The sequence below is a fragment of the Malania oleifera genome, chromosome 2, assembly GCF_029873635.1.
Source record: "Malania oleifera isolate guangnan ecotype guangnan chromosome 2, ASM2987363v1, whole genome shotgun sequence".
NCBI lineage: Eukaryota > Viridiplantae > Streptophyta > Magnoliopsida > Santalales > Ximeniaceae > Malania > Malania oleifera.
The window spans coordinates 96,955,475-96,964,155 of record NC_080418.1 but is presented as its reverse complement, the minus strand read 5'-3'; positions in this window follow the sequence as shown (position 1 = coordinate 96,964,155).

The window sequence follows — 8,681 nt, the reverse complement described above, 5'->3', positions numbered from 1 at the left end:
TTGGCGCGGGGGGGGGGGGGGGGGCGCAACTTCTTCTCTAGATTGAATTTTATTTCAATCCTTCTTGAAGAAGGATTGTTTACATATATATAATCTTATATTATAATATATTATATTATATTATATAATTTAATTAATTTTAATTTTATTTATTTATTTATTCATTCATCTATTCATTTTATTATTATTATTATTATTATTATTATTATTTTTTGGATCACTACAATCTATCTCATGTATCAGTCTCTGAGGAAAAAATTCACTGTCATTTTATTAATTACCCTTACTTATGGCGAAGGAATACCGCGGTTACAAAGGAGGATTATGGGAGATTACAATCATTCCCATAAAAAAAAAAAAAAAAAACTCTCCCAAAACCATTCATAACAAAAACCAAAACACTAACTACTCTACACTACACAAGTTAATAGAGGCACACTGTCATTTACTTTTACTCTTACTAGTCTAACTCTGGGTCCCACTGAACAGGTGTTGATATCTCTAGTGCATCTTTTCCTCTAATTCCCATGAAACTTCTTCAACTGCGTGATTGCGCCAGAATACTTTTACTAGTGGGATCTTTTTAGTACGTAGTTCCTGTTCCTTCCGATCCAGAATCTACACCGGCACTTCTTTATATGATAGGGTATCTCCAAGTTTTAGTGCCTCATAACTGATTACATGGGAGGGATCTGGGACGTACTTCCACAACATAGATACGTGGAATACGTTATGGATTCTGGATAGCACCGGCGGTAATGCTATCTTGTTGGCAACTAGACCCACTTTTTCCAATATCTCAACTGGTCTAATAAATTTAGGACTCAGCTTACCCTTTTTCCTATATCTTATAATTTCTTTCATCGGTGCAACTTTCAAAAATGCGCAATCTCCTACACTAAAATCCAACTCTTGTCAATGAGTGTCAGTGTAACCTTTCTATTGACTTAGAGCTGTTTTGATACTGTCTCAGATGAGTCTGATCTTTTTTGAAGTCTTCTGAACTATCTTTGGCCCCAATACCCGTCTTTCACCAATTTCATCCCAATATAACGAAGATCGGCACCTCCAGCCATACAACGCTTCATATGGTGTCATCCCAATGCTAGCCTGGTAGCTGTTATTATAAGCAAATTCAACTAGTGGTAAAAATTAATCCAACTACCTCCAAAGTCCAGCACACAAGCTCGTAGTATATCCTCCAGTATTTGTATAGTCCTCTCTGTCTTTCCATCTATATGAGGATGAAATGTTGTACTGAACGTTAGCTGAGAACCCATGGCTCTTTGCAAACTCTTCCAAAACTGAGATATGAACCGTGGGTCTCGGTCCAAAACTATGGATACTAGCATGTCATGTAGTCTAACTATCTCCTATATGTACAACTCTGTCAATCTACTCATGGAGTAGCTAACTTTAATGGAAAGAAAATGGGCAGTATTCATCAATCGATCAACAACCACCTAGATGGTGTCCTGTCCATGCAATGCCAACGGTAATTCTATAAAAAAGTCCATCGAAATATGCTCCCATTTTCATTCGGGGATGGGAAGTGGTTGCAATGATCCCGCCGGTCTCTGATGCTTAGCTTTCACCTGCCGGCTCTCAAACACTGCTCTACATATTCTGCGATTTCTTTCTTCATATTACCCCACTAAAAAGATTCCCGTAGATCTATGTACATTTTAATGCTTCTAGGGTGCACTGTATAAAGGGATTGATGCACTTCCTTAAAGATAATTCTTTTAATTTCAGCATTAGTAGGCACACAAAGTATAGTATGGAACCTCAAAGCTCCATCATCTGAATATTAAACTCTACTCCTTGACCATTCTGCACTTTATCTATAATTTTCATTAATTCCACATCTTTCATGTGAGTAGCTTTAATTCTTTCCTGTAAGGTGGGATGAAGTACGAAATTAGCAATGAGTGCCTGGTGATTTCCCTCTACCAATTCCACACTTAGCCTTTCTAAATCCATCTAAATTGGATGCTAAGTCACCACTGCTGATACTATTGATCTACTGATTTTCGGCTCAAAGCATCAGCTACCACATTAGCTTTTCGTGGGTGGTAACTAATGGTGCAGACATAATATTTAATTAGCTCTAGCCACTTCCTTTGCCTCATATTTAATTCCTTATGTGTGCAAAGTACTTCAAACTCTTGTGGTGTGTGAATATCTCGCACCTACCCCCATACAAATAATGTCCCCAAATTTTCTAAAACATAAACCACCACTGCTTACTCCAAATCATAGGTAGGATAATTCTTTTCATATTCTTTGAGCTGCCGTGAAGCATAAGCTACAACTCTCCCTCGCTACATCAGAATACACCCGAGCCCTTTGTGTGACGCATCACTGTAAATTACAAAAACCTTTTCTCCCGAAGGAATCTTCAGAACCGATGTAGTGATGAATTGCTGCTTTAATTCCTGGAAGCTCTATTCACACTCATCTATCCATTCAAACTTCACACCTTTCATGGTCATTTTTGTCAGCGTGCCTAACAATTTAGAGAATCCCTATACAAACCAGAGATAGCATCTGGCTAATCCTAAGAAACTCCTGACTTCCTGCATATTTTTTTGTCTTTCCCAGTTCACTATCGCCTCAATCTTGCTCAGATCCACAGAAATGCCACCCCTGGATATCACGTGTCCAAGTAAGGTGACTTGTTTCAATTAAAATTCACACTTCTTGAATTTTGCATACAACCTTTTTTCTCTCAACACCTGAAGAACTATTCTCAAATGTTCTTTGTGTTACTCGAAGCTCTTTGAATATACCAGAATGTCATTAATAAAAATTATAAAAAACTAATCCAGATACTGATGGAAAACTCTATTCATCAAGTCCATGAATACAGCAAGAGCATTCGTCAGTCCGAACGGCATAACCAGGAACTCATAATGGCCATACCGAGTTCAGAATGTTGTTTTTGGAATATCCTCTACCTTGACCTTCACTTGATGGTACCTTGATCTAAGATCAATCTTAGAGAAAGTCTGTATCCCCTAAAGCTGATCAAATAAGTCATCAATGCGGGGAAGCAGGTATTTATTCTTAATTGTCACTTTATTTATCTCTCTATAGTCGATGCATATTCTCATCGATCCATCTTTCTTTTTCACAAACAATATCGGCACTCCCCAGGGTGACACGCTGGGCCTAATAAACCCTTATCTAACAATTCCTGTAGTTGTTCTTTCAACTCTTTTAATTCTACCAGTGTCATTCTGTATGGAGCTTTAGAAATCGGGGCCGTTCCCGGAGATAGGTCAATAGCAAACTCTACCTCACGATCAGGAGGCAATCTCGGCAAATCCTCTAGAAAAACATTAGGAAAATCTCTCACTATTGGGATATCCTCCAACTTTAATTCTCCTTCCGACACTTCTTTTACACAAGCCAGGTACCCTTAGCATCCCTCCCTAAGCAACTTCCTCGCATGCATGACTAATAATATCTATGATGGGGTGCACACACATGACCCCACAAATATGTACTCCTACTCTCCTGGAGGTCTGAATATTACTTTTTTCTAATAGCAATCAATACTGGCGTAGTGGGCCGCTAGCCAGTCCATTCCCAAAATTACCTCGAAACCATGCATGTCTAGAACTACCAAGTTAGCTGGCAAAGACCTCCCTTGGATACTGATTGGACAATCTTTGAGTACCCTTCTACACAACACTATGGTCCCGGTCAGTGTAGCCACTGATAAACTAACATCTAGTGGCTGAACTACTAAATCACATAACTTGATGAATTCTTGGGCTATGAAGGAATGAGTCACCCCTGAATCAAATAAAACAATGGCTCTATATGACAAAATTAAAATCATACCTATCACTACATCGTCGGATGCCTCTACATCTCCCGGTGTTAGTGCATACGCACCGGGGCGGTGTTCCTTTGTTGATTTCCTCGGAGTGCTTGATGGTTCCCTCGGATTGGTCTAGAAGCGGGTGGATTAGTTGGCTATGCTCGGCAATCTCTCGCAATATGCCCAGGCCGACCACACTGGTAGTAGGCATTTATCCCAACTTGGCACTCCCCTTAATGCCTCCGACCACACCCAACACAAACAAGGGGTACTAGATTACCTTGAGGTACTCGGTGTCCCGCCACCTATTGTTAGGGGTGAGCAAACGGTCGGTTCGGCCAAATTCGGGTAATTAACCGAATTAACCGAAAAATTCGGTCAAATAATGTTGTTAACCGAACCGACCGAATTACTGAATCACACCGAACCGAACCCGACCGAATTACCAATTCGGGTAATGCGACTAATCGATTTTAACCGAATTTATTCAATTATACATTAAATAAAAATTTTATAACTAATTTATTTTAATAATTGTGTTAATGCATTTACTCTATCACATAGACTTATTTATTTTGAGGTGCAATAAATTTTATTTATTTATTTATTCTAGGTCTTCGCAAATCAAGTGGAAAAAAAAAAAAGGCAATGTTTTTGTTATTATTGAAGCATTGAAAATAAAAAATGAAAAAAATTTCGCTGAAAAAATTTATTGTCGGCGTCGTCATCCCCTTCGACGACAATAGTAATTTCCATAAGGTATATCCATGTTCATAATAAAAAACAATTATATTCATAATTTATACTTAAAATTTAATTAATTAATAATTTGGTTAATCGGTTAACCGAATTATTTTTGGTTGTTAACCGAACCGAAACCGATTAACCGAATTTTTGTAAAATCTCAACCGAACCAAGTTTTTTACCTGAACCGAATCGACCAATTTTGGCCGGTTAATTCGGTTTTCACCGAATTATGCTCACCCCTACCTATCGTGGACCCACATTGTGCCTCCTCCACTGACTCTATTTGGTGCTTGCCTGGAACTCAGTAGGTGTAGGCCTCTTCCTATGACTCTGTATCCCAACAACTCTCTGCAAGCTGGTCTCTATCATTATAGCTTTGTCCACCAATTATGAAAAAGTTTGGACTTGGAATGCCACCACTTGCTCATAAATATCCTGCCTCAGGCCGTTCTCAAATTTTCTCGCCTTCTTTTCCTTGTCTAGCACCATGTATGGGGCAAAACGGGACAGCTCAATGAATCTCACGGCATACTGCTATACTATCATGTGTCCCTGGGTCAAATTCAAAAATTTCGCTGCTTTTGCATTTCTAGTGGTAGCGGGTAAATACCGCTCGAAGAATAATTCCCTAAAGCGGCTGTAGGTCATAGCTATGAGCATAAGCCTTTGCTCCTCCAACAATTTTGCTGATCTCCACTAGCATTTTGCATCCCCTGTCAACTTAAAGGTAGCAAATAGGACTTTATGCTCATCTGTACAAGGGAGAACTGCCAATGTCTCCTCAATCTCCTGGAACCAGTTTTCTGCCACGAATGGGTCAGCTCCTTCTAAAAATGACGGGGCATTCATACGTGTGAACTGCTCAATCGTGCAGCCACATTCCCTTGCATTCCTGACCATTTTCACCATCACTTGTTGGGTGACACTACGCAACACCGCATCTAAATCTCTACCACCCACATTAAAAGACCTTGTATCATGACCTCCAGCACGTACATTGCTGCTTCCAAGGTCTATCTTGGAAATGGAACAAACTGTCTTAGAATTCCATTATCTTAATACGGTCGATACAGTCATTGAACTATATAAAATATACCATATCCTTACATGACTAACCAACTTAACGTCCTTATTCCCAATTTAAGATTCAGTCTTACCACTCAGAAACAAGAACCGATAATAGTTTACTATGACTTTTTTGAAATCATCACCCTAGAAAAATCACAGAAACCACCACAAAATTTCCTACCTCCAGGATAAAAGACAGAATCCTAAATATCAATTTTAACCTCCAACAATGACTTACTATAATCACAGTCTACCCATCTCTTATCCTTATCAAAATTCATTCCTATACTATGGTATTGTTATCTTGTAACTCCCCGACCCTCTAGGTGGGCCTGGAGTGCCACTAAACATGCATAACATACATATCTCTAATACCATACATATACAACCCGCCCAAACAAGGGAAAAAAGGGTGTTCCATACTAATCTGTATAAACATACATAGCATAAATACATACATCATCTAATACAAACCACAGTATTTAGAATGTTCTCCATATACATCCATACATAACTAAAACATAATCTGCTAATACAATCCCCAAAAGAGATAGACACTGGCTAATATCTCACCAGCTCTGGCAAAGTCTGTCTACTATCTAAACTCAGCCTGACAAAACACTAGGCACGATCTCTCGAAGGACTTGAAACAACATTCGAATACTAAGGTGAGACACCTCTCAGTAAGACAGATTATATTATTGTCAGTGTGTGGTTAACATGAGATTTCATGTGTACATATACTGCTAACATTTAGATACATTTAATTGGCATTTAAAAACTGTAATACTCTGTAAATTTGAAAATATATAGTGCTAACTCAATATAGCCCCTTTCTATAGTAAATGTGCCCATATATGCTTAGAAGATACAACCTGGTCTATAGGACTAGCGTCGTCACGCCATCACATACACGTGCGACATACTTCCCCCCATGCCGGGTTGTGTGGCCCAAAGGCTGGATTTAGCAAATAGCTGGCCGACTATAGCTAAGTCAATCAAAAAGTAGTACGATGGTGCCTACCCAGTGCCCAAAGGCTGAGTCATCCGGAATTACTGCATTGGATGGAGCCCTAGAATCTAAACCTTTGGGGAGTACTTTACTTAGGTCACCAATCACCTTTCCCATCCACACTCTAGGTGTGTGGATTGCACCTCTACATACATTTAGCTACGGTATCGTGCTTTTAACATGAGAACATAATAACAGGGCTCTACTATCATATATGGCAATTTACAACGTATAAAGTTGTAATTATCATTCATTTTATAAAATTGTACATATCTCTGCTACATATCTGCTGGATACTAACTCGGTAAAAATCAGCGTATCATATCTGTCATAACTGGCTCGGTAAAAATCGACATTTTATAACTCAACATTTAGCCATTACATTTCAGTATTACCTAAAACCTGCTCATTTAATGTTAATTAAAACTATACTCATGCCACACAATTTTCACCTGATAATTCATAAATAAGTCTTCTGCTCAAGAAAGTAATTACTACTGCTAAAATAAGGGTGTGAATATCTTCAGGTTGTTATTTTATTAAATATAGATATATAGCTAAATAAGGGAGAAATGGAGATAATCAACCCTACCGTCTTTGGTTAATTTTAAAATAAGCTCATGGTTTGAAATAATGATTTCCCAACTGGTGAAAATGCTCAAAAAGTCCATTACTATATTTTAAAAATATCATACTTAAATTTAAACAGTTGGTTTCGAAAATAAAGTCGGTTAACCAAACCCTGGGCCCGAAAACCCTAAAAAAGTCGTAACTAAATATATAAAAAATTCTTTTAACATTCCATTCAGTTAAAACTCTTAAATAAAGCTGACATAATATAATCCCCTTACCTGCTTCCTAGAAATGACCCGAGATGCTCGAAAATCGAACCCTATTTTTTTTCCGATTTTGAGAATCCACTCCGCTAGACTTGTAGAGATTTTTCCCCTGATCCTCGTGGTATCTTCCGATCATCAAAGTGGGCAACGAACGACGAAAGATTGAAGAGACAGAGAGAGTGTGTGGGTGCTTGTTCTAGAGAGAGAGAAAGAGAAAGAGATTTTTAGATTTCTTAATGAAGAAGAAAACAAAAATCCTATTTATAGACCTCTTGACCCAGTCAAATTCATTGACGAAATGAGGCCTTCGTCGAAGAACCACATAAGGCCGTTTGTCGACAAAGGAAGGGTCTCATCAATGAACCCTTAGCCTAATATTTTTCGGACGTTTCGGATTTCTTCGTCGAAGAAGCTTTGAATTTCGACGACGAACCTCAGAAGGGCCTTTATCGACGAGAACATTGAGTTCGTCAATGAAGCCTGCTAAAAATTCCATTTTTCCTTTCTTATTTAGTTTCCTTATTTTCCCAGTTCGGGTCTCTACATATTCGCTGTTTGCTAAAGTCTACAGAACCTAACAACTTAGGCTCTAATACCAAACTATAACACTCTGATTTTCTACCATTTTTTTTCCATCTGTATATATATCTATAAAATAAACCTGCTTTGATAAATGAATAATACTATCTCATGATAACTCTGATATCAGACTATAATAACCTATGTAAAATTCTATACTTAATTCCTGTAGCAAATGCACTATAGTAACTTGTGTTGCCTAAAGTGGGACTAGGTACAATAGTCCTCAAACAGTCATAGAACTCAACGGAAGCATCTGTATACATACACATACAATAGCAATACCAGAGTTCTATTCATCACCATAACTATACATAATTTCCCAAAATTTGTCCATCCATAACCATTTCAAAAATACACAATACCTTCCTATACAACACGGTGTCTCACCGTTACTTACTCTAAACAGTATTCTTAATCTTTGCTCTGAAGAACTCTAGGCCTGTCAACCTGGGTTTCCTGAAATGATGAAATTATAAGAGTGAGACGCCTCTCGATAAGATAGAATAGATTATTATCAGTGTGTGGCAACATGAGTTTTAATGTTTCAAATACACTTTAATAGTCTATCTTTTTTTTTTTTTTTTACTTTGTGAACTCATAT